The sequence below is a fragment of the Malaclemys terrapin genome, chromosome 11 (genome assembly GCF_027887155.1).
Source record: "Malaclemys terrapin pileata isolate rMalTer1 chromosome 11, rMalTer1.hap1, whole genome shotgun sequence".
In the NCBI taxonomy this organism is placed as follows: Eukaryota; Metazoa; Chordata; order Testudines; family Emydidae; genus Malaclemys; species Malaclemys terrapin.
The window spans coordinates 39,616,805-39,644,413 of record NC_071515.1 but is presented as its reverse complement, the minus strand read 5'-3'; the positions used below and the strand labels follow the sequence as shown (position 1 = coordinate 39,644,413).

The 27,609-nt window shown below is 40.1% G+C and overlaps 1 pseudogene; it reads right to left on the bottom strand.

The window, feature by feature from the left end:
- The window catches only part of LOC128845246 (dynein axonemal heavy chain 11-like), a 233,488-nt pseudogene extending 208,500 nt beyond the window's left edge, over window positions 1-24,988 (bottom strand).
- Between the last annotated feature and the right edge of the window lie 2,621 nt (window positions 24,989-27,609).

The following is a 27,609-nucleotide window of genomic DNA, read 5'->3' as shown; positions in this document are numbered from 1 at the left end:
TTTCACTGCTTCATCCACAGTATTTTTACTTCATCTTCCACTCTGTGCAGCTGAAGAGCTAACAGGTCCCCTAACGTGGTGTCTTCATTCATGACATCCCTTGCCAAGGAAAGCTGAGGAAACAGGGTAAGTGTTTCTGAGCTGCAAATATACACTTAAAAATTCGATAGCTTCGTCAATGTTCCTTTCAGTTTGCAATGCCAGAACATATACCCCTGTTGAATTCATAAGTTGTTGCCAATGCCTGTTCCTGACGGCAGGGTTCTGAAGGGATTCACAGCCCTTAAGGAAGCCAACAAATGTTAACAGTTGATTCTAAACTCATGTTAACATCCCAGATCTGGATTTCTTTATCAAGAGTCTTCATTTGTTAGGACATAATCACAAAAGGGAAAAAATATAAATGTGAACATTATTGGACTCTGAAGGCTTCATACCCTATGGGTCAATTTTTCAGAATTATTCTGGGCCAGATTTTCAAGAGCTCAGTGCCCACAATTGAGTTTAGATTTTCGAAAGACCTCCAATTCCCACTGGACACCAACATAAAGGGCAGATATTCAAAAGTGCTCAGCACACTTTTTCTGGCTCATATTTATGGCAATTAATTACTACACTTGTTTGCTGCATCATATATAGGAAAATATCAAGTAAATAAAAATAATTGAAATCTTAAGAACTAGTAAATAGTCTCTCGTAATTTTGGATGCCTTTGACAGCCTTGCAAAACAAACATGTAAAACCAGTCTAGACATATTCTATTCATTTGCACTTACCAGTATAATGAAAAAACTAAAGAGATTTTATTCCCTCAATGTGCCCCAAGGAATTGGTATACAGAATTTTGCAAGGTTCCCATGTTTTGCTCTTGTGGAGCTAGCATGTGTATCTTGGAGCTTGTCTGCTATGAGGTCTGTGTAGTATTCCTGATAATCTGTACAAAATATGAGGAGATTTTCAAAAGTACCTAATGGTTTTAGAATCACAAATCTTGTGGAAAGTCATTGAGACTCTTACTCCTAAATTTCTTAGCTGCTTTCAAAAATTCCCCCTTAAGGACCACTGTTGAGCTAGCTAGTGGTACAAAATAGGGCCTTCAGAATGCGAGAGATTATTTCAAGTAGTAACGCAATATAGTAATTAGGGAAATGATCCCCTTTACAAATCTTCTTAGCTACCTATCCATTTGCTCAACATGTATTTGTTTCCATGGAGTTTTCATCCAGTCTTTAATACTTGTGTAAAAAATAAAAAAATAAAAATAAACAAACAGCACCACAACACACTATTGGCTATAAACACAGACTGCGGCAGCTGAAGATGAAAGCAGGGTTTCCAACTCTTCAGCGGATTTCTGTATAAATACGTATAATGAGCAAATGCAACAAAATAGTTTTCAAAATTTAAAACCTAATCATGCTGAAATATAATCTGAGGATTTATATTCTTGATTCTGTGTGCTAGAATATTCTGTGTGTTATAGAAAGAGAACACTGCCTACATTTCAGAAGAGAATGAACCAAAATTCAACACTGATGTAAGCAAGCATAAATCCATGGTGGTCAAAAAAGTTATTCCCGTTTATATTGGAGCTGAATTTGGCCCAATAGCTTTAAAAAAAATTAAGGTAAAAGTTTGACACATCTACATAGCTGAAGATAAGGTGTTAATACTCTTTTCACTCTACACTGTGCCTACTTTCTGCAGCACATTCTGTATGATATTATTGTATCACCCAGTTTGGAGAAGCCTGAAATAGAGGGATATAAGGAGAATTGTGGATATTCTCTCAACTCTGATTTCCTTGCTTAAGATTAAACATTAATCTAATTAAATGTAGGGTTTAGGTATTTTCATGGATTTTCTTATTTAACCACACTCTGACAAAAAGGAAAGCTCTTGCTAGAAACATCTAAGGGCTTGTCTACATGGGGAAATTAACCAGCATAGCTCTTCCAGAATTAATGTTCCACTATAGCTATTCTGGAATAACTCCACAGGTGGAGACTATTCAAAAATAAAAGTGACTTTATTCCAGCATAATTACTCTACTCTAGAAGTGGGGTAATTATTCCAGAATAAAATCCACACCAGGACATTATTCTGGAATAGCTAAATTATGTGGAATTATAGTGTAATTGTTTTTTTGAAATAGCTATGCCAGTCGATTTCCCCTTTGTAGACAATGCCATAGAAAATCTACCTATCAGTGTGCACCAAAAGGACTTCTTAGGATTCAAACCACACAAGAGAGTATAACAGCTCCTCAGGGTCCATTGCAATCTACAGTATAATGCAAATAAATACTTAGGGACTCAAACAAATGTCTTATTGACATAATAGGCCATAATGGCTCTGAATCTGTATCTGTTTTGTCATGGCCTAGGAATTTTACTTCTTAGCATGCAGATTATTAACACAATAGACCATAACGATTCCAGGCTTAGAGCTGATGCTCTCCATTTTATCAAGGCCTACTTATGCACTCCTTGTGTGGATTCTTGACATGATTGACTATAATGGTTTCTTCAGAAACATTCTTTATCAACATCACAGCTTAGCACTTGCACAATAAGGGCCACATCCCCTACTACTGCCAACAGCCTCCAGGGAGATATGCCAATTTACATGCCAGCTGGGAATCTACTGTTTTTTGGTTTTATAACAACAACAATCAAGGGTATAGTTATGGCTCATAATGGGCAAGCTGCAAAATGTTTGGAGGCTTGGGTCAGATAAGAATGCACAGCATCAGATGCTAATCTAAAAATCTTTTGAAGGTGTCCTGGTTGCCTCCTGCCAACAGGGCCCAGTCAATGTGTTCCAATCCAGGGTTACTGTCTGGATGCATATTTAGTGCTGGCAAACCTGGACCAAGTTTTAAGTGAGTCTTAACTGATTTATGATTTTGTGTGAAACCACATGTAAATTGGTGGTTTGCATTTGGAGATTCTTCCTGAAAGTTAGAGGCCTGGGCTGAATTTTGCTTTGCGATTAAGAAGTAGTTTGAATTCAAAATTCAAAGTAAAAATCAAGTGGTACAAATCTACACAAACCAAAACCAATGAGTTTTAACAGCTTGGATATATGGAGGCTGCAATTCTGACTTTCTGCTGTCAGAATAGCAATAGGGTTATGATTATACGTGAATGTTACAGAAAATCAAATTTTGAGAACCAAGCTTTAAAAAGATTTGGGTTCAGTTTTAAGAAAGGTTTGAGGTTCAGACTTGCTTATAATTACATGAACCAGTTTGGTTTGCCCCTCCCCCAAAGTCAGGAGGATCTCTTGCTCCCTACACCTGCAGAATGCTGTTTCATCAGGAGATGGGAAGCAGGAAAGAGACTGTTTGATGTTACTCTACAACAACAACTCTACCTTATTACAGAGCAGAACTCATGGGCACGGGAATCAGTTTTTTCCATTGCTGGATATCCAGGGGATTGTGTATGGCTTTGATTGCTGAAGGTGTAATTCAAGAGAAAAGGAGGTTCCTCAGAGTCACTGATAGGGTCTCTCCTAACCCAGGATAAATGCAAAGTTGGGAGCCAGGCCAGTGACCTAGCAGTACACTACAGAGATCTACAGGGCTCTGCTCCAACATGCCCAATCCCAGATTTCATAGTTCTTGTCCTTCAGAATTGGAGTGCTGCAAAGGTTATTCCTCCTGTGGTGCTGGTGAGTTTCAAAGCCCGTCTTCTCCCCTGGCTAGAAGAATGCATGTTACTGGACACACAGGAAAACAAGAGAGCCTAACAACTTCAACAGACACATTAAGAAAGCCAGCCCCGGTGGGAAACATTATCTGTCTGAATCTATAACAACATGCGTTTGGTTTTTGAACTTCTCTAAATTTCAAAGTGATTACACTGGTTCTCAAGAAATTGGTCAAAAGAATTTGCTTCCTCCCCTGACACTTTACAGCCCTCGGCACTATTGACAGCCATATACAGTGGTTCAAAATGCAGAAAATGACATGCCCCAAACTCTAGCAGTGCCTGGGAATACTATTGCAATGATAAAATCACTCACGATCAAGTACCAAAAAGGCTCAAAATCAGCCAGGCAGTATGACACCAAAAGAGCATACAGTACTGTATGAAGCTTTTTCTTCTCAATGCTCTTCATTGCTTATTCATGCAGATGCCGCAAATGCAGACACCGCTACTGCATTTTCATCTGAACCAGGGTTACGATAATGAACTAGTAGTGCTTATTTTGCAAGGTAAGTTAAACCAAGTTTGAACTCTTCACTCGTCATAGTGGACAGTTCACAGATGGAATCATCCATAATTGCTTCTTAGACTAGTTCAGAATTAAGTCCAAAGGTCCAGAATATTTGAATAAAACCTGAACTGCATATTTCCAAGTTCCTTCTTCACCCGTATCACTGTTTTTAGTACCTTGTATTTTGACAGTATTTTACCTCAGCCACTTGAAATGGCTAACTAGCCATACAATATATCGCCTTAGAAAAAATGTTCACCTCCTTAATTGCTTCATGCTGCCTTACACATCTGGTATACAGTATGTCCAGAATCCTCTATATGTCCAGTGCTCCATACTTACTAGTTATTCCAATGCCTCCATAATATTCCCAGTTCCTGTCAACTCAAGGAGTGAGACTACACACCTAGGAATCAAACCTGATTCTTTTATGTGACAACACAGAGTGCTAATCACACATCCACTAGGCTTAACCCTGTCTAGTCTTTTACACCCCAGCCCTGCCATTGGCCTACTGGGTGACTCCCACCCATCTGTAATAGTGGGATAATGACCTCTTCCTTTGTAAACTGTTTTGAAATCTCCAGATGAAAAGCGCCATACAAACGAACTAAGTATTATTAGCAGTAGTAATATTATCTTCATGGATAATATTTGTTTGTTCAATCAAAATTATTGCTTCCAATGGAAAATCCCCCACCTGGAAAAAACCAGCAGCTCAATGTTATGTGTGGTCTTACCGGGTCATACACTTTAAGTTGGCGGTACTGTAGCAAGACTGGAGCCTGTTCCAATCAGATTCAATGGAGATTGTCAGTGCCCCACTCATCAATGCCCCTTGGCTTGATGATATTATGAGTGAGCAGCACAAAGCAGATAATCCTAGAGAAAGCAAAATCCTCATATGAAGAGCAGCCTAGCCTCATAGGTGAAAATGGCACGAGATATGGAACACGTTCAGGTACACATTGCTTCTCCGAACAAGGAATAATACTTTCTGTACCGACCCTCATCCCTTTTCTCTACATGCTTCCTAAACTGCCTGTGGAGATCAGTAATGCATAAAGATAATGGAGGGTGGGGGAGATTGTGAAGACTAGGCCTATGCAATTCACTGATTTTGGAGTATTTTCTAATGCAAATATATAAAGTTTGATCACAGTTAAAATGCTGTATTACTTTTGCTGGAAAACTATTATAGTAGCCAAACATTCTATTAGACGATTATTTTATAATGCCCAGAAGAGTGCTAGGTACTTCGGAGAAAACACAGAGTAGAGAGGTCCCTGCCCTGAAGGACTTGCTCTCCAATCTAATTGATAAACATGACAGACAAATTAAGCTATAGCATATGCCAGTAAGGAGGAGTAGAAAGAAGGAAACAGATTACGGAAGTGTGAACACACAGTTACTCTGTTAAAGCATACTGTACATATGCCTTGGTGGGCCAAAGGGTTTCTTTTAATTGGACTAATTTTTGCAGGTAGAGCTGCAGAAGTGAGTTTTTAAGAGCTATTTGAATTAGACAAGATATGTAGGGCAAAAAGTTATTATGGAAACAAGAGTTTAACTGGCTTTGAATACATTCTTGCTCTTCTTCTATTCATGAAACCAAATCTATTCTTGGGACAATATGCAGGTGGGTAAGTGTTTTAATTTTTGTCTTTCTATGAAGCACCAGATGTAGGCTTAATTGCTGGACACAGAACACTGAAGTTGGACCAATGGTGTATTCCTAAACAGCAAATCCTGTGTTCCAAAGAGGAGAAATTAGATGGGCCAAAATATGTGTCTGCAGGTAAAGAACAGTGCAAAACTTTCAGTTTGCCTGGCCCTCAATCACAGATGTCAGAGAGCATTACATCTTGAAAGACTATTTATAATGGAAACAACAACTGCTATTTTATGTCAAGAATTATACAAAAAGTTTTTCTTCGGGTTTCATTTATGTTATTTCATTTCTTGGGGTTACAAAACCACTTATTTTAGGCTGTAGAATCTGTACATGCACAGCTTTGCATGGGCAATTTTTGCTCACTATCACTGGTGCATACAAATAAATTTACATATAAACTATACATTCATAAAACCCTCAGTGTGTGTGCATATGGGGTGTAAACAGGTTTTGGATTCTATCATCAGTATAGAAATGATAGTGTTCAATAACTATGCAAGCACATTTAGACTCGTCTTAACTAGGAAAAAGGTGTGTTCTTAATTCATGTTAGCTAAGTTGAGTTAACTATCCTATAAAAGACAAGGCAAACTGTAGTTTTCACGAGTTAGCAGGTGGCGCTAAAGACTATGGGGGAAGCTTAGTCTTTAACTCGGCCTGCTAACATGTGAAAACCACAAACTGCCAGGGGCGGCTCTAGGCACCAGCAAAGCAAACAGGTGCTTGGGGCAGCCCATTTGCAGGGGCGGCAGCCGGCAGGGATCCAGCAAGGGAGCTGAGAACCAACAGGGGGCCCTGGGAGCTGTAGTTCTTTTATTAGCTCCTGCCTATAGAGCCAGCACTGGAGCAGGGAAAGAACTACATTTCCCAGCATTCCCTTAGCCGCTATCAATGGGAAAGGGAAGGGGAGGGAGTATGGTAGCTGAAACCTAATGCTGCAGCTTGCTATGAATGGAGAGCTCGCTGCTAGAAGGGGATGGCACTGTGAATGGGGAACAAGTGTGCCCAAGGAGTAGAAGGCTTTGCCCCAGATATCCCCTTCAGAAGACATCCCCAGCCTGGATTAGGGATGCTGGTGTGACCTCGCCTGGCAGCCCCCAAAAAAGGAATTGGGTGGACTAAATGGACAGTGCCCCCGAAGCCTAGCAAGGGAGGTAGGTGGATCCACTAGAATTTAAAATGAAAAGTAAGGGAGGGGAGGCTCTGGACCTGGTCAGCTTTAGATACATTACCAGGCATGTAGGAGGATTTCCACTTCTGAGCCATGGAAGCAGAAATTGACTTTTCCTTTCCAGATTTAGCTAATATTCATAAAGGGAATCTAGCACCTGCCTTCCAGAATTGAACACCCTCAAAATTCAGGAGTGCTCAGGCTCAATTTGGGCAGCTATTACTTCATTTCTCCCAAATCAAATATATTGATCCACTGTAACTTGCTGTAGAAAAAGTAGGATAAAATTGAGCAAGAAATGCTTCCCAGTGGTTATTTTCAACTGCCATTGCCATTTTTTTTTTTTTTTTAGTTTTGTTTGTTTAAAAGGAAGACAGTGATATTGCATTGGCAAATTCCCCATAGAAACAAAGAGTGGAACAAAAGAATAATAAAGGCACCTCAACTTTTCCTCATTTATGGAGGACAGTCTTATAATATGCATCCAGATATCCTCCAATCACACAAGCTGAAAATTGTTCCCCTTTACTGCAGTTCTGTAACCATATGGGAACCAATCCTGTCTGTGTTCTGTGCACATCCAAAATTCCTGCTGAACGACCTGCCCTGGGAGCGAGTTACCAGTGACCCAGGGTTGGGGCAGAAGGAGGGTGCAGGTCGGGGGGGGGAGAGCCCAGGGCTGAGGCGGCAGGGGGTGCGGGTGGAGGGGGGAGAGCCTAGGGCTGGGGTGGGGGGCAGACAAACATTTTTTTGCTTGGGGCAGCAAAAAACGTAGAGCCGGCCCTGCAAACTGCCATGTGTCTACTCAGATTTTTACCTCAACTGAGCTAACTTGAGTTAAGAACAGATGTTTTACTTAGTAACGGCACAGCCTTAGAGTCCTTTCAAAAAAATTAGCCCTGGAAATTAGTGGGATTGCAGACGTTATTAATCTCTGCAGAACTCAGCCAGGTGCATGTACCTAGCTTTTTTGAGAAGAGGAGAAGCTATAACGTGGCTTGTAGCAGGAAGAGCGCCAAGCCAGAGAGTTCGGATCTGGATCTGAACTGTCCCATAGTTTGGGGATGTAAAGAGCTACGGTCTGGTTTGGATCCCTCTCTAAACTGTTTAGCTATTTTGGGTTAAACCAGCACAGCCCGGATTAGGTGAGCACCATTTCACGTGGAGTTCAAGGAAGGATTAGGGCTCATGCCACTCCCCTCCTGCACAGAGAAATTGCACAAGTTGCACAGTCCTTCCAGATGATGCAGCCCACGCCATAGGCTTGCTTCACTGGCGCATGTGCTGGGGGAGAGGGAGCAGGGCTATGACCTACTCTAACCTCTTCTATTTGGGGAAATGTGCACTCCAGGCATATCCCTGCACTCCCCTGAGTTACTGCCCTGGCCTTGCATGGCCCATATAGCAGAGTAGCAGCTCTTCTATGGTTAAGGCTGAGGGAAAGCCCCTTACCGCAACCAGTCTTAAAGCTATATAGGACTAGACAGAGCGCAACCTTGGGAGGGCCAGGGCCAGGGTAACCCAAACCAGCTCAACGAAGCTCACCAATATGGTTCTTTTCTGTCTGGACCCCATCACACCACTATGTAGTCATCTGGGCCCTATTCTCCAATCACAGGGTACGAGTCATTCCCATTGAACTCAAAGGGAGTTAGTTGTATCCTATGGCTGAAGAATCAGGCTCCTGGAGTAGTAGCTGGTTCTACCTGAGGCAGTCCTTTTTCCTATTCAGCATTCCCACTCTTGTCAGAAAGAATAAATAGATTAGAGAAAAGGAACAGTGTGACGCTGGCAGACCCGGTGCCAGCTCATGCCAAGTCTCCAGGCCTCTCTGAACAGTAACAAATGCACAGCTGGAAACCAGTCTGGCTCACCCAAGTGTTAGTATTGTTAAAATAGATATTAGAAGTTATAAGAGTGTGTTTGAACTTTATGAAATGCTTTTAGGATGCTGCATGTATTAAGCCTACTTACAACATTGGTAGCCCATATTATAAGGTAATATTTAAATGTTTGCCCTGTAACTATAAAACCATTCACTAAGACTGTAAATCCCCCACAGTCAGGGGAGAAGCATTACCACGTGTGAAATACTAGTTTTCCACAAGCGGTATTATCGCCTCCCCTACAAAAAAAAAAGGTCTACAGACATCAGCCGAGCCATTGTTGACAAAAGACTCTGTTGATTGCTTCTCCCACACCCCTGAAGAGGATACATGCACAAGCCCTTGTCCCATTACAGCTTGAACACTGGGGAAAGGGAATAAAAATGCCTGCTAAGGATAAATTGTTATCCCTGGGCTGCATGAAGGCTGAGGGGCAAAGATGTAAGCATAAGCATGGGGTCCCCAGCTGTTAGCTTGGGTTAGCCCTAAAGTACAGTAAATGACCCCCAATTTGAGAAACTCTGGTCTCCCCCATGAAATCTGTATAGTATAGGCTAAAAGCACACAAAAGACCTGATTTCACAGTCTGTGACACGTTTTTCATGGCCACGAATTTGGTTGAGCCCTACTAATTTGTGTGTATGTTGATCTGCTTTAACCTTGTAAATAACTCATTTATTTTTCCTAGTTAATAAATCTTTAGATTGTTTATTATATGATTGGCACAAACGTTATCTTTGGTTTGAAATCTGAAGTACAGTGACCTAGGGTAAGTGACTGGGAGTATCCTGAATATTATTGTGATTTTTGGTGTAAGGTACCATTTATCACAGAGACAAGCTTTCCAGGGTGGCAAGATAGACCAGAGTGCCCCCGGGGACACTATGTTAAGGCTGTTATAGTAATTTAGGAGTTCACATTTGTTAATGGGTTGGTGAAATCTAATTATAGAACATACAACCAGTTTGCAGTTTGTGCCCCGTTCTTTGACAGTCTGCCCTGAGGTAGGCGCACTCAGTCATGAGCCACTCTAAACAGTTTGACAAACAGACCCAGAGTCTCCCTCATACCATTACTATTGCTACCCTGAGAGATCAGTTTTTAGGAGTCAGAATCTTTGAGTCTTCATGAAAGTGAAGGAAAGACGCTGGAAGTTGAAGTCAGTCACTGCAGTCTTTCCTCACACAGCTATGCCTGCATCTCACCGTAGCAAGACCAAGCAAGGGGATAATTGTATCAGTCTATGTGAGGGCTTTGCCCTAAAGGCAGATCCCCTTATTCTTCCATTTAACTATTATGTATGTACATACTCATACACAGTACAGATATGCACAGACACATGAAGCAAAGACAGAAGGAAATAAAAACTTCTCTTTTAATTCCTTCCTGAATGTTCATTACCAAGAAGTACAGAATCCCTCTTTTTCTAAAATCAGGTAAAAAACAGATCATCAAACAGCATATTGATTTATTTCTCCAGCATCTGTTTTTAATCATTTTTGATTACATGTTCATTCAAAAATATACCATTATTCAAATGAGAAAAATGGTCTTAAAAAACATGCAGTAACCATATGGCACTAAACAGAAATAAAATGGGATTAATTTAAGGGTTTGTTTATTAATTCTTAAGAAAATGGTCTAAAGGGCCCCTAATTCCAACTAAATCAAACCACAACTCATATCATGAAGTTCTCTCTCCTCTTTTGTTAAGTGAAGCAGGAAGTAAGAATTAAGATTAGCGCCTGTATTTCCCATTATGAACACAACTGCAGAGATGAGGCCTTACCTGTACAAAAAACACATTGTCCCACACAGACTTCAGTAGAATGACATCAGCATGGATTGTTTCAGCTGTTTATATTCTGGCACACTTATTTCAAAAAGGTCTGCAAGTTTCCTGAAGACTTTTCAACTCAACCTCCAGTTTTGCAATGTCTTTCAGGGTCTATAAGGATGTAATTTTAGAACATCTTAGCAACAGTGGACTAATGCTTTGCATATACTTTTTAAGAGACTCTAGATTGGTTTACCCAGAATTCTGCTCCATCTGTCTACCTTTCTATGTCAGGTGTCATGGTGGGGATGGAAAAATGACCTGCATCTTATCCCAGAGTAAAAGGGAAGATCAGAACATCACACTGAGGTGTTTCATCAGGAAAAGAAGTCATTCTTCCAATATATTCAGTGCCTGCCACTGGGAGAAACATTATGGGGTGGGAGGTAGGTGGCCTCCCCACTGTACTGGCCGTGGTCCACACAAACATGAGGAGGGAAAAAGGGGACAGGGACTCACCATTTCCTCATCCCTTTGGCAAGAGGTGCACCTATAGCGATATACAGAGGGTCTAACAAAAGTGTAACCCTCAAGAGTACCAGTAAGAGATGGATATTTATTTCCAGGTCCCAGCCACATGATACAGGTCACTGACACAAAGTGTTTCATCCCTGTCATGCAGCTGAGTCAGTACCCACCAACTCCAGAGGCTACTTTTACAGTCAGAGTTGTTCCCTTCAAGTGCAGAGATGGCAATTGTGACTGACCCTTGCACTGAGTATACAAGAAGTATTGTCCCTCCCAACTCCCAGTTTCTCTGCAAGGGCCAGTCACTCTGTCCCTTTAGAAGCAGATACATGCTTCTTACCTACTTTGAACCAGAATTTGGCCCAGGAGCTTGGAAGGGGTGGGGTTAAACAAATGCTTTCCCCCCTCGCCCCAATGAAAAAAAAATAAATCAAGACCTATAGCCCAATTCTCCCAAGCAACCCTGGAGCAACAAACCAATTTGGGGGGGGGGGAGGGCGGGAAACGCTGATATGATAACAGACGTCCACCTTTAGGCTTTATATCACAACCAACCTTGTAATTAAAATTTATTTTAAAAATCAGGAACATACTTCAATAGCAACATTTTAAAAGAATGAAACTAGACTCTCCCTCTCCAAATCTACGGACTACAGTATTTTGAGGAAGAAATTCATGTCACCTTAATTTACTGATTGTCAAGTTCAGAAAAAGATTTGGGAATCTTCTTCAAGACAGTGTTTCTCCCACAGGGTCTTGGGGACAGACATTCCTGGTCACAGATACTTGAGTAAATCCCTTTGTTTAAAGGTCTGTTTTTAAATGATAAACCCATTTATGTGTCATATTATTTATTGTTACACTATAAAGCACTTGGGTGCTTGAAAGAATGGGCTATGTACATCAATAAATGTTAATGTATGCTGAATACTGACTGCAGGCTGCAACTATGTTTTCCAGACTGTTTACAGTGATGGAAGTGTCACAGTAATTTATAAAAGCAATAGATATTTTTTACCTTATCCATATACTTGTAAGCAAAACCTAAATAGGACTTCATGTTTAAATCTAATGCTAAACTCATGCTGTTTAACATGAAAGATACAATGTATTTACTGAAGTAGGGCTCCTTAGAGGTTAAGTAGGTGATCCATGGAGACTATCCCATAACTTTTCCTTAGCTGCCATTCATTAAATATGTTCCATCTCATGAACCATGAATCATTTCATTTTTAAGCACACTTTTATTTCCTTTAAATTTACCTAAAATTTTATTAGATTCAGCCTGTACAGCCCTGACAGACAGCCCGCATACATTTAAAACATTCCCAGTGGAGAAGCATAAAACATTTAAAATCTATATTTGATCTGACAACAGCAGCACCACGTTTGAATTAGAAACAGATTAGACATAATTGAAGATAAAGAGGACGCAAGCGTCACTCCCATTTTGGTGAAGTGGGCTTTAAATTATCAGATTCATCCAGAATACATTACCAAGAAACATTGAATTGTTATCTTTAGACAGCCTTTTCTAAGAGTTTACAATTTCTCAGTTCAGTGAAGCTTACCACCAGCTTGTTATCAGAACAAAAAACGAAAAATCATTTGGTTCAGAGCACAGAACTGATCTCACCTCAAAAAAGTACACATTTTCTTCTGATAACAGATACTTCATTGGACTGCAGAGGTGCCACTTCATGCTTTACAGTGAAGGCAATCTTTTTTAAGGTGCTTCCACTTTTGCGGTAATGCCTAACCACATTACAAACAGATATTGTGTGTCAGTTTGTACCTCAAATAACCCTCCCCTCACAGAAACACACACACACACACACACACACTCCCCAACCCCTTTTCTTTTTTCTAGCTGACTTTGGATCATTCACTCTTCACCTTCTTATTTAGTACCAAACATGGACTCATTACTCATGGTAATTTCCAAAACATAATTATGGCAAAAATAAAGTGTATGTATAATATTCTGGATTTTCTAGTTAGAATAGGATTATGTATTTTAATTTTGAAAATAAACTGCGGCAGTACCAAACATGTCAATTTTACAACAACACACTATTAATTAGGTTGGTTTTAAAGACTAACAGATTTTTACTTATTTGGTTTATATAATTTAGGGCTCAAACCTACAAACACTTGGTATTGGATGTTACTGTACTTCCCATGAATTCCCAGTAGTAAGCACTACATCCAATAAGAAGTGCTTTCAGAATTTGGCCCTCCCATATCCAGAAACTCACCTGTGTTTCAGCAACGATTTGCTTGTTCTCAATTTTTCTTCTAGCCCAAAGAGGTCGCATAACTTGCCTGAGTTCCACAGATCCCCAAACCTTATCTTCACTACAGAAAATACCCGTTGCTGACAACAGATGTCAGCAAACAGGTGCAGCCGAAGTAATGCTGAACATAGATAAGCTGTAAGTGTACCCAAGGATGAGACATGTTTAGCACTGTTTCATTACGTATGGTCAACCCCTGCAGGTTAAAGGCAGCTACACAAAAGCAAATTGTTGTTTTTTGTTGGGGTTTTTTTTTTTTGGTCGCACAGACAATGCTCTTGAGAGCAACCTTGGCTTGAACCCCATACTACCAGCTCTTTACTGTAACTAGACCACATTGTCTTTCCAGAGTTGTATTGCTGAAAAATGAGTTTCTGATTCTTATTTGATGCAAGATTTGACATTTACCTGGGCTACAAGCTTAATAAACACAAGCAATCTATTGACAATACATCCATAAATAAGGACACAAAGAAATCTGTCTATAAATTGCACATTAAAGAACACATTTCCATAGTAAAATCATGTTTTCCAACAAGTATTTAGACTGCCTGAAAGATTAGAATTGAAAAGTAAAGCAATCAGTTTGAAAGGTCTCTCAGTTTCATACCCAGCACAGATCGACAAATTTCCTGGAAATTGTGCTGGGGGGGAGAGGGGGAACCTGTTTCATGCACAAAGCTTTGATCTTTTGAAAAATGAGGATGAAAGCAAGGTTCCAGTTCCACAGAGAATGTTCTAACTTGTAAAACACCCAATCTAATATTATAATCATGACATCCACACTGATTTAACTTTTGGTACACAAAACTTTCTTAACAAACCCCTATATTACAGAATATGGCCCACCTTTTCAAATAGTGGCCTTTCAATTAGCACACGTAAAATCAGATCATTTATGCACAGTTTCTGCATGTGTGTGTTCAAACAGATATTTGTTCATGCAAATGAGATAATCAGGCACCAACTTACTCAATTTGCATATACAAACAAGTGGTGCCCGGATCCTGCAAAACTTCATCTTTGCAAGATCAGGGCCCAATCCAACAGTTGTGCACAGAAAACTTCCCATTGCAAAATCCACAGCAAAGTTGAAACCCCTTTGAAATGGAGTTCTAGGTGTCTTATCATAAAAATTAACATTGAGATGAAATTAACACACAACTTCTTAGCCTTGGAACATTTTTAAAATGTTTTCCCTATTTATCAAGATTTAATTAAAACCTAAATATAAACACAAAAATGGAAATTAAATTTTTCAAGTGTTTCTCTACATTTTTGCAACTCAAAAATTCTTTCATTTTTTTTACATAAATACCACAAAAGTTTGTGTTCAGTTTGAAATAACTGATTTTGTTATTTTGATAAACATACTACAGAACAATTAAGATACTGAACTTTAAAACTCTTCAGCACAAGTGAAACATGACTTTATACTGAATACACTATTGTTACATGTAATAATTTCAGTGCATTACTTGGAGTAATTATTAGAGGTAATCAGAACATGTGGGGGGGGACAAAAAGCTAGATACATCTCTTTTCTTTTTTCAATCAAAATTGTTTTTAATCTAACATTGTTATTACATGAATTAATAAAATTCCATAAAACTCAATAAACTATTTGTTGTGGTGGTTTTATTCTAACTGATTAGAACTTTGGGAAGTTCACAGTCAAACACGGCAGCCTTGGTCTGTCCAAAAGTTTTAGCTGTGAATTGTTCTTTCCTGTCTGCTCCACAGTGTACGAAAGGTTGTTGGCAGGGCTGGTGACTAAGCAGATCCACTATGGATTACAGTCTGTGATGGGGAGCACACCAGATACCAGGGCTACCATGATAGCCAGAGGGATTTCAGAGTAGTTCCGCTGCCTTTAATGACTGAGGGAGTCATGGGGAGAAGAATTCCTTCCTCCCAGCCCTGACAGTGAAGAGATGCCCACCTCGTTCACAGCATGGCCACTAAAGCCAAGAGCATCATTGTACAATCTCCGAGTAAGGGGCACCATGTAGTTGTGCTGTCCCAGGAGCTGACCAGATTGGGACTCCTGGTTCCCCCTTAGCTCCAGAGGGGAAACTAATCTGCACCAGCACTATAGCTGGAGCAAACTTGGCGAAGACTTAGCTGTGCTTGCTGATGCATTGGGGGGCAGAGTTTTGACTCTACTGACCATGCACCCATCCAACCAGTAGAGGCTGCAGTGGCCCACAGCTTTTACAAAAAAATTTCCAATGGCTTTTTAATGTAAAATTTCTTCTGCAGCCCTGGAAATGGAGACACAATAATAATGTCTGACTACATGAGAGCTAGAACTTGAAAGTGAATGGTCTCAATTCAGGGATAACAGGTGAAAGTCTATGGGCTGTGATATACTGGAGGTCAGATGATCTAATGGTCCCTTTCTAGCCTTCAAATCTATGTATTCATGAACCACCTAGTCTAGTTTAATTATTCCAGCAGAGTGAAATGCAGAAGGGAAACAAAAAGCATAAATGGTTGAAAACACATTACATTTTCAAAATCCTTTCTGTTTCTGTAACTTGAGGCGTTGTTAATACTACGAGCACAGCACCTTTAAATAGATATATTAATTCTTTAGTGAACCATTAATTTATAACTGTTTTGGGTAGCTAGCCCACCTACCCACCCACAGACCTATTCATTGAACTTTATCCTTGGAATACACTGATAACACTATTGGAAAGCAGGTCACTGTTAAAATGGCGAAGGAAGTTGAAGAACATAGGGCAAGATCCTGGAAATCCTCACTGGAGTGAATCTTCCCCCTCTCCCCCATACATACCAACCCATTGAAGTAAGGGGGAGTTTTGCACAGATTGTGACAAAGGACTGCACATTTTGACCTATGATCCGTTGTTTGGTTTTTAAAAATACAGATCCAAGTTTAATCTCTCTCAAAGTTAGGCTAACAATGGTAGAAAATAACAAAAAGTTTTGTACAAGTATGACAAAAAGTGTTGTGTGTGTTACACAGAGTCCTTACCTCCAATTCTGTATAGATCTGTTTTGGTAGCTGCTGCCCATAGGTTCTGAGTAGCTCAGCAGTTGATTTTAAAGGTTTGAAAATGTTATAATGTGGACTGCCAATCCTGTATAGCCATCAGACGCCCCAGTATTTCAACCAGAATGGGGTAGCCTCCTTCTTCCACTGTCTTAGCTAAACCTTTTTCAGTTTCATGAATGAATTTCTCTAGCTCAGTAACACTAATGATATATAATGTGAGAAAGTGTCAACAGTTAATTAGCATGGAGCCTGTGAAAACTTAAGGCAAGCCACACACATCAATTATATTAATGAACAAGTAAATGCAATCAAATCAAATGTAGAAGCATTGTGTTAAGTTTTTACAAGATGAGAACGGCATTTCGCATGCATGACAGCAGCTCTCTCAATGGGCAAGATGTGGTACCATCTGGCCCTGCCTCCCCTTTTTTCTTCTCCCAGTGTACCTGCTCAGGTGGCAGCCAGGGGCTAGCTCCAAGTCCTCCAGTGGAGGAAGAAGGAGCTAGTTAGCACTACCGGTTGTGGTGAATGATCCAGAAAGGCATCTAGAGAGGGGACGTGCAACATCAGGGTCCATTCCCTATACAGAATGATTAAGCTGGGGAGAATGCAAGTTACACCTTTTAAAACTGTCAGCTCATACTTCTTTTCTCTGTGTTACTCAAAGCATTCATTATGCCTTTATTATTATTTGTATTCTTGTTGTACCTAGCCAGCATGCCTCCATCCGCTGCTGCTCAGGTGGTGAACCCCCGCTCCTTCACCAGCATGGCTCTGCCTCTTAAGTATTAATTCAGCCATAAACACATAATAGGCAAATGGCAGAAGCATTAGAAATCCATAGTACTTTTGGCAAGCTAAAACACCATTAGAATAAAAAATAAATAAGAAGTAACTTCGGTGAGGTAGCACAAAGCACAAAGAAGTTATGTCCCTTGCCTCGGGTCATATACCAAGTGTATGACAGAGCTGGGGTCACTCTGTTTTTCTGCTTCCAGTCTTCCTCTCCCTTCTTTGGCCAAAGGATCAAATTTCCAACAAAACCAGTTAAGAGAATGCAGAGTAGTTTACCTGTGAGTTACATGATTGAGCAGATGTTCCTTAAATATCCAACTCCATTTTTAATAATATTCATCCAAGATATTTCTAAAGGCTTAATATCAACCAGGAACCAGCCACTGAAAGTCTGATTTTCAAATTCACTAACTTCCTTGTACAGTGTTACATAAATATTGATGTTAAAGAAAAAATATAATTAGCATTTTTAATTTATTCTACCAAATAATGTAATGATTTCATAGCTGTTCTATCGGCACGAGAAAGAGAAGTACAACAAACCACAAAAACAAATACTTGTTCTTTAAAGTGTGCTAACTTGGGCAAGCATTTCTGAAGCTCATATTCTGCATACAATTCCAGCTCTTCGGTATTAAGAAATCTTTCACAGAACAAGAACCGCTTCATAAATTCAGATTTATCATCCATCCATAAGTAGCTGTATTTGTTAAAGTGGCTTTGATTCTCCTGAACATTAACAGTGACCGATTACACTCTGCTCATGATTTCTTCTAGGGTATCCATCTGATCCACATCTTGCTAAAGTGCAAATAAAATTGAAGGGTGAGTGGAGCCAGTGATTTAATTTAAATGAAGAAGAGGTGGGCTGGAAGCCAAACCATAAGGTCCCTGCAAGGACCCAAGAAGTTAGCCCAGTGGCAAGTGAATAACCTAACATGCCAGTTAGCAATCAGGTTGGCGGTTTGCTGCTTGAATAAACTGAACGTGATTGCTTGGGGTTTAGTAATTTCGATTTTATCCACCAGGCCAATATCTTTAAGTGCTTAGAAAAAAATCAAATCAGTTAGTGTCGATTTGTCATCAACTGACCACAAAACATACCGCTGTTATTGCCAATACCTACTGAGATGTTACCCACCTAGCTGTTGACCTATATAAAACATAAAAAGCCTTATTTCAATCAAGTCCTAAATGCCGCCAGAGTCAGCCTCTGCTGGATCTCAAGAGACTGAATTCTAGAGACAGGGTCCTCGGACCCCGCACCAAGAATTCCCTGTTGCCCGAGCACAGGGTTTAAGTCCCTGCAGACAGACAGCAAAAGTGGGTGACTGATGTGACATCATCTTGGTGAGAGATTATTTTGACTGAAGCGATAACGGCAGGTACAATGGTGACCATAAAGCTCAGTCTCTCCATATTGTAGGCTCCGCTCTGTGACTGGCTTTGAAGGCTGTATTCAAGCCCCTTCCCTCACCTTTTCTTCTCCTCAGACTCACGCTCCAGCTGCCCTCCCTTCTTTTCCCCCCCCTTCCCTTCCCAAATGTCCCCTTTCCTTTCTTCTCTCTGGTTACCTCATCCTCTCCTAACAAAACCCCACCCCACCAAATTAAAAACCTCCAAGAGCCTCCAAAAACCCTTTAAACCACTTGGCACTGATGTGGCTTTTCAAAACCATCACATTGTTTACCCTACTTGTATGTTGTGGCCCTTTCCCCACCCTGTCTCTCTCTTGCAGTGTTGCTAGTTCTCAGAGTTTAAATGCATCTCTTTACATGTACTGGTTTTCTTAAACCCCCAGTTGCTGGTAGCTGGAGATTGCCTGAGAATCTCAGCTCTGATTTTTAAAAAAAAAGTGTCAAGCCTTCATGGTTGCAGAGAAACCCTTGAAAATGTGACTAAGTGCACCCTAAAGGCTCAGAAACCAGACAGCAAATAAAAAGAAGCTAATGTGTGTGGGGTTTGTCAATAATCAAATGATTTTTTAGTCAATATCACGACTTTTGAGGGTCTGACTCATGATTTCTGAATGTGGGGGTTAGCAATACTGGTTTTATCTATTTAAATTTTAAGCTGTTCAGGGCAGAAACAACCACTGACTAGCACAATGGGGCCCTATTCTCAACTGGCCCTTCAGGGCTACTGTAATATATATATATTAAGTAAATACATAAATAAATAATACCCAAATCAGCAGCAAAGGACATAAGGTCAATTTAATAAAAAATACTGTTCTTGGGTTCTGTACAGCTTCTTTGTGCTGCTCAACAAATGAAATCTGGTTGTGGAGCTGGCCAAAATGTGAAGGATGTTCTGGTGGCACAGTTGGTCTATTGGCTCTTATGTCATCTATCCCTCCCACCTCAGCCAACATCAGGGCAATTGTGGCAGAACAGGAGATGTGGCCAGATCTTCCCCAAATTCCACCAATTCCACTGACATTCAGGCCTCCGGAACCAGTACAACTCAGCGCAAACAGCCTCCAAACAACAACAAACAGGTTGTTCTAATTTACTCAGGGGACTGGCCCAGCACATAGTTGGGCCAGGTGTGGGGAAATGCAAAGGTGAGCTTTATTCCACCTTTGCACATCCCCAGCCCAACCTGAGCTGTGAAGCTCCTTAGCTGCAACCAAGGGTTAGTCCCTAAAATATCAATTCTCATCAGCTTTGCTTGATTTAGTTGCTTTTTAAACATTTTTTGTTTAACCTTCACGATGTATTTCACAACATTGCTGCTTCTGTACAGTTTATATGGCTGTAACCTACTTACATTTTATCTGGTCTTTCTCGGTGGCCTGTATATCTGAGATTGGACTTTAGCACTTGCTTGTGACTACCATAAATACATTGTGGAAAAAGGAAATGAAGCCAAAGTTGGGCACAAAACATATGTAAATGTTCACTAAAATTAAAACTACAAAATTGTTTTAATATTATTGCAGACCAGTTTGATTTACTGTCTGTGAACATTCCCACAAACCTATACTTGTCTGTAGGAAGAGAAACTGTGGTGAACATTCATGCTAATAAGGATTGTGGGTAGCAGGGAGCAGAAACAACATCAGGTGACCTATGCGACCAATCACAGCACAGAGAGCACACACACACTAATAACCGTAGCAAAGCAAATAGTTCTGAAGACTTATACAAGCTGAAACATGATTGCATAAACTATTGCTCACAAAAGTCTAATTAATGAATCCATTTGTAAACACCAAGACCGCAGGAGCATTCTTCACAAACAAAAGCAGATGCTAAATCCATTAAAGAAATTGTCCTCTGCAAATAGGTCAGCCAGCTCTAGACTTCAGTGTGAACTGGCCATAATGCTGTAAGTTGGGCAAGCAAACTAGAGAGGGTTAAAATAATTAAATAAATACAAACATGCAGTGCAATTTCAAGAGCACCTTCTGGTGGCTGAAGGGAAGTACTGGATGCACTAATCCAAGAAGGAAAGAGGAAGAGGTTAAGGCGTGTAGAAAATGACAGCTCACAATAAATACACGTGTAAAAGCCTTTCACTTCTCCATAAGTCACTGAATGCAGGTGACTTGGGTGGGGAAAACAATCACATTTAAATGCCTGGTGGAAGGGTCAACCGGTTGTTTTTTAAGGAAAGATACTAGCTAGTAATAATGCCTGGGAAGTGTCTTTTCCGGGTTGTTTGGCAATTCGGTTAATAAATGATGCAATTCTGTAAATGTTTCTGATTAGTCCCTCCACATCAGAGAAATTGCCATTGACATTAGGGTCCAAAGAAGGTTTAAAAGTTGTTTCACTGCTATTAAGGACAAGCTGCACTTCAAATAAAGGAGTGGACTTAAATGATGTCTTGGTGTTTTCAATCAGATACTTAAGAGAACACTTGATAGCTTTGATCAGCCCATCTAAAATCATGTGGTCTATGTACTCAGTGTAGGCTTTCCATTCATCAGAAAGAGGATCTGCCTGGAGCAAGGTCTGATTGTCCTGAAACAGGTAATTTACAGAATGGGCAACAGGGTTTAGAATTGCTCTTCCCTATGTGGATTCTTTATCCCTGCTAATTGATCAGTTCAGGAGTAAAGGAACTCTCACTTTGATGAAGAAAAGCTTTCCCACTATTTACAACTTCATTATCTTTTCATTGTAACTTTTACAAGCACATCTGGAACCAATTGCTAAAAGCTATTTCCTTTTAGAGTTGGATTTGCATTAGCCAAGTGTATTTAAAAACATTTGAGTTTTGTAAACTACTGAATCCCAGCTTTCCCAATTATCTCAACCTATTTATTAACAATTGGTTCTCCCAGTGCCAAAAGTGTACTGGATTTATAACGATTATCACCTGGTCTAGCTGGTAGATCCTGTCTCTTGGACCATCCAGTGCAATTTGGAAATTCTCTTTTTACCATCAAGACAAAGAAGGGAAGAATTTCCACAATTTTCCCTGAAACAAAAGGAGGTTCTCCTCAGTATGTACAGCAGTCACTGAATTACAGTTAAAACAACAAGGAGTCCGGTGGCACCTTAAAGACTAACAGATTTATTTGGGCATAAGCTTTCATGGGTAAAAAACCCCACTTCTTCAGATGCATCTGTTGCATCTGAAGAAGTGAGGTTTTTTACCCACGAAAGATTATGCCCAAATAAATCTGTTAGTCTTTAAGGTGCCACCGGACTCCTTGTTGTTTTTGTGGATACAGAGTAACACGGCTACCCCCTGATACTTAATTACAGTTGGTTTTCTGGATTCTGAGGTCCACATTCTGAACAAGATCCCTAATCTGCTCCATATAATCCCACAGTTCTTCATTCTGCCAGGGCAGGCTTTACTTGTTGTAATGTGAGTTCTACTTCCACTTGTAGAATGATTTTCAATAACCTATTGTACCTCTTGGTAATTAAATTTAAATTTCCAATATACTGAGGGGAGAAATATCATATTCTTCTTTATAAATTAATCAGAAATGTTTCTGACCACAGATTCCATCGCTCTTTGAAATGTAGATTCGCATGCAATGTTTAAATATACTGTGGTTTTTTTATCTTCTCAAAATATAAAACAGGCAAGAATCATAAACACTTCAGCTTGTATTTTAAAATAATGTAAGGCCAGACTCTCAGCTAGTGTAAAGCAATGTGGCTCCAGTTAAGTCAATGGAGATGCATCTATTTACAGTGGCTAAAAATCTGGCCCTTACTGGTAGCAAAAAGTGCTAGATTGATAGCTTGGAAACTGAAGACTTCTGTTTATTCATAAGACCCTGCTTTTGCGTAAGCGATTCCCCACATTGTCCTCATCAATGGCATAGTCTGCACACAAGTATGTACCAGTTTAACTAAAGATGACGTGATATTGCACCAATTTAGTTAAACCAGTGCAGCATAATGTGCAGACACTACACATTGGTTTAAACTGGGCTTATATCAGTTTAGCTTGTCCCTGAATCAATGTATGCCCAGTTTAAACCTATGTAACAATGTCCATACACAAAGCCACACCAGTTCAGCAAAATCAGTACAAAAATCACACTGTTAGTTAAACTGATGCATACTTGTGTGCATAGACAAGTCCAATGTGTCTCAGTCAGGCTCTGAGGGGCAACTTCCACTATCAGAAAAGTTCTGTTTCTAAGGGCTTGTCTACACTTACAGCACTGCAGCAGCTTTAGAGCATAGAGAAGATGCTATCTGCACCCACAGGAGAGCTTCTCTCATCACCTCCCTGAGAGGCAGTAACTATGTCAACAGCAGAAGTCCTCCTGTCAACATAGTGCCGTCTACACCAGGAGTTAGGTCAGTATAGCTCCGATTTCCACACCCCTGAGTGACACAGTTATACCAACATAAGTTTGTATTGTAGACCAGGGTTAAGAAATGTCATATTTTTGGTCTCAACAGAAGTTGCCAGCAAGGCTGCCAGTTTCTACTTTCCATAGTAGTGGCTACCGTCATGTGGGTGGACTAAAATCATCAATTCATTTCACACAGACCACTAATCAGCTTTTCATGACCAAAGTGATAACTGTTGACCTAGACCAAATGTGAACTAGTGATGGAGAACAGCTTCATCACTCATTCCCAAGTCCCATAAGCCAGGAATTCTCAACCTTTTTCCTTCTGAAGCCCCTCCTCCCCTCTCCCCCACCGCACCCCAATATGCTATAAAAATTCCACAGTCTATCCACTGTACAACAACTGTTTTTCAGTAGATTACAAGCCAGGGCTGATGTTAGGGGTAGCAAGCAGAGAAACTGCCCAAGACCTCATGCCATAGAGAATCCCACAAAACTAAGTTGCTTGGGCTTTGGCTTCAGCCTAGGGATGAGGGGCTCGGGCTTTGGCTTCAGCCCCAAGCATCAGGGCTTGGGATTTGGCTTTCTGCCCTGGGCCTCAGTGAGTCTCATACTGGCCCTGCTCTCTGACTTATTTTGGTAGACCTCCTGAAATTTGCTCATGGCCCCCCAGTGGGTCCCAGACCCCTGGTTGAGAAGCACTTCCATAAGCCATCTGCTCCTTCAACTTCGGAAATTGCTGATTTGAGGAGTCTGTTCTGCCATTACATCCACAAACTAATGCATCAAGGGGGAAACAGGCCCTTTTGTATTCAAAAGGAACACATAGGTATATTCAGTTAAGACTAAAATATAAGATTAGCTACAAACTACAGTGTAACTATAATCCATCAGACATAATTCAGAAAAATAGCTGAGCACACTTTGGTTTTGGTTCAGGGTACTTGAAGACTTAAATAGATTTGTGCTGTTACGTCAATTGTCTTCCATGTCTTTATATGCACATACATTTCTCATATAGAATCTTCTGTAGTTACCTTGTAAAGGGTTTCTCTCTTGGAATATAAGTGCATTGCAGCTTCTGGTACAACTGGATGTTTCATCTCCCAGAGAAGAGCAGAAAGCTACAACAGATATATAAGATTTGAACGTTTTGTTATTCAAAAGATAGCTGTTGGTATCTAACAAAGTAAGAAACTGTTTCAAATTACCACGCATGGGTAAAATGATGCAGGATTTGTTTAGGCAAAGTACCCATTGATTTCAACAGAAGTTTTCTCACAGTAAGGAATGCAAGACTTGGCCGTTAGTGTACTTTATATTTAAATTATTCACATTTATATTTGCATGTATAATACGCATTTTAAAAAGAAAAGAAAAGCTACACAATGTTTCTTTAATTTTAAACTAAATAATCTGCAAATGCATCCAGGAGAATAAGTATTTTCATATGTATGTGTCTCATGAAATATTTTTAGTGGAAATGTATATAATTGTTTATACTTTGTGGTCAAAATCCTCAAGTCTGATCCACACTGTGGAGCTCTTATCTGTAGTGCAAGGGAAAATTTTGCTATACAAATGATAGCTGTTAAAAATAAAATAAATGTTAAATCAGCACCGATAAGATTTACCACTGTATTACCTTTTGATTAAAATTTACTTCAGACAATCCAGTCTCATCACATTTGAGACTGGGTTGATTAAGTTGTGATACACAGAGAAGGTTCAGATCTTGTGCCCAGGAAGTAAATTTCTTCATCATATCTACCCAACAACATGCTAACATGCTCTCATATATTGGGAAAACAAAATTAGTTTCCGCCATCTGGAGAATTCCAGAGAGACAGCAGAGATTTCATCTCAATGTCATTTCTAGGTACATGAAGAACAGGAGTACTTGTTCTTCTTTTTGCGGATACAGACTAACACGGCTGTTACTCTAGGTACATGGTGTGACTATAACTTTAGAAGGCACAAAGTGTTTTAAGCCCCATTGTACAATGTTTTACAACAATACGTACAGATTGATGTGCCTAAAATGTGTTCTGTGCTTCAGCAGCCTTTCTCGTAATACTCCTGAGAGTATTTCGTATTGCCTGCAGCCACTGGCATGTTTTCATGAAGTGCAGCACATTCATTCCTTAACTCAAACAAGCAGCCGCAGTTATGGTGATGGGCTGCCAGTTTTACCATCACAGAACCAGTGCTCGAGCCCTAGAAAAAGAAGTGCTGGGACATAACCATTTCAACAAGAAGAAAATTTTGAACTAACGGGGGGGGAGGGTTCCAGATTTTTGAAAAAGTGCTAATAATTGGTTTACTTTGTCATGATCAGAAGTACCTGAACGCTGTTCTGGCTTCCAAAAGAAGTGCTGGAACGGAGCTCTGGAACGTTCCGGTACTCAATGTAACCCCCCCCCCCCCCGCCCATTGACTTCAGTGGGAACAAGCTCAGGCCCAAAATACTACAGGAGAGGGCAAAATTCCCATTGGCTTCAAAGCCAGGTTTTGACTCTTAATGCTTCTCAACTTGTGGTCCACAGAAGCACTTCAGTTGGTTCATGGAGCTGCTTTTGTCACAGTGATGAAGCAGTGAGGCTCTCTGCTGGCTGTAGGCCAGCACAAGGCTCTCCTTGGGCTTGCAGAAGCTATTTTGGCCTACTGAAGAAAAAGACAACACATCTCTGAACCTTAGCTACCTGCTTTAAGTCTTATTGGAAGTTCCTTTGGCATGAATTCAACTATGAACACATTTATGGATGACTTCAGAGAGGAAGGGATAGCAAACGCAAATGAGGACATAACTAAACTGCAGAGTGGTCTGGGGGAAGAAAAGCACTCTACTAAGCAATGCCTTGCCAGCAAGAGGGATGGAGACTTCTATTGTAAGAAACAACTTCACCTTGCAAATTTCTTCTATTTGAGGATTTCTGTTGTAAGTGAAAAGAGCCCAATCCCCTTACCAACACTTCCAGTCTACAGAATTGGTTTCCAGTTTGTGAAGGAAGTTTCTAAGACTGCGCGTCAAACTACAGAGAGCATAAAACCTATTTTTAAAAAGTGCTAAGTGCATCATTAATGACATATGCCTCTGTAAAACACCAAACAGAATAAAATTATAATACTCCTCTCCAAAAAAAAAAATTACACACACACAGAGCTTATACAATAAGAATTAAGAGCACAGAAGAACACCCACTTTTTCTCTTTGATTGTCAAAAATTTGTTTGTAGCAGGTATTTGTTCGTAGCAGCCTCTTCAGATATTGAAAGAACAGCAGCAAAATTTGGCTAAAGGCAAAAACTGGTGACAGACCTTTCCAAAAGAGTATTAAAAATCAGCACAACCTACACAGAACTCATTAAGGAACAACCATCTCAGTTGCTATCTCCTTTGGGGAAAGGAGGTTGCACATTTAGATTGTTATACACATTTAAAATGAAAACAATTTTTTAATTTTGTTGCTGAATACTTTGTGTGTGTCCATGTGTAGTTAGCCTTGGAAAGTATTTTTGATATGCAACTTTGAAAGGCAAATGGGGGATTATCTTTATAGATTTTATGGGGCATTCTATTTTTATCACAGAATTCATTGCCTCTTTACACTCATTATTAATGTGTTTCATAAATGGTTGTAGACACTATGATCCAGAATTTTTCACAAGCGCTTAACTATGGAATGAAATTAAATGTCAGCTATTGTATACCCAATATATTAAAAAACAAACATAATGGAAAACATTGCTACCTTTACTATAAGGATATATAACTAGGCATAATGGGAGAAAATTGAGCAAGAAAAAAAAATTATGGCTGATTATTAGTGGGGTCTCTTAACAATGGAATAGTCCCCCAGTGGCAATGGTGAAAATCCCATCACTTGAATCATTTAAAACTAGACTGGACAAATTACTCAAAGACACACATCAGAGAGCTATTCTAGACTAACGGGAGAAATGGGAGAATAGACAGACTATTGCTGTAAAATTTTGCCCATCTCTAATTTGCATGGACTACATTATTGTGGTGGAGAGTCCAGATCTACTCTCTGCAGACTGGAATAGGGGATCCTTTGCAGTTCTGTGTTCCTATGATTAATAGTGTCTCTACAGACAGTTGTGGGATAGTGGAGCAAAAACAGTTTGCAGCAGCATCTTTTGCTGGCCCTCTGTATCTCCAAGTGGATATTTGATCAGGAATTAAAGCTGCTTCAGACTGCATTAACATTAACTGGGCCTCCCACTGACTGCTATTCCATAACCATGGGGGCAGCCAGCCAGCAGCAGCCTGGCTCCAGAAGAAATTGTGCTGGCAGGGGAAGAGTGGGGCCAGCAGGGCAGCTGTATTAAGGCACCAGACATCTGCAGATCGTGCCTGTCCCTGAGATCCCCTGAGAAATCTTTGATGGGTTTAGAGAACAGAACCACATCTCGTCTTCAGGACAGT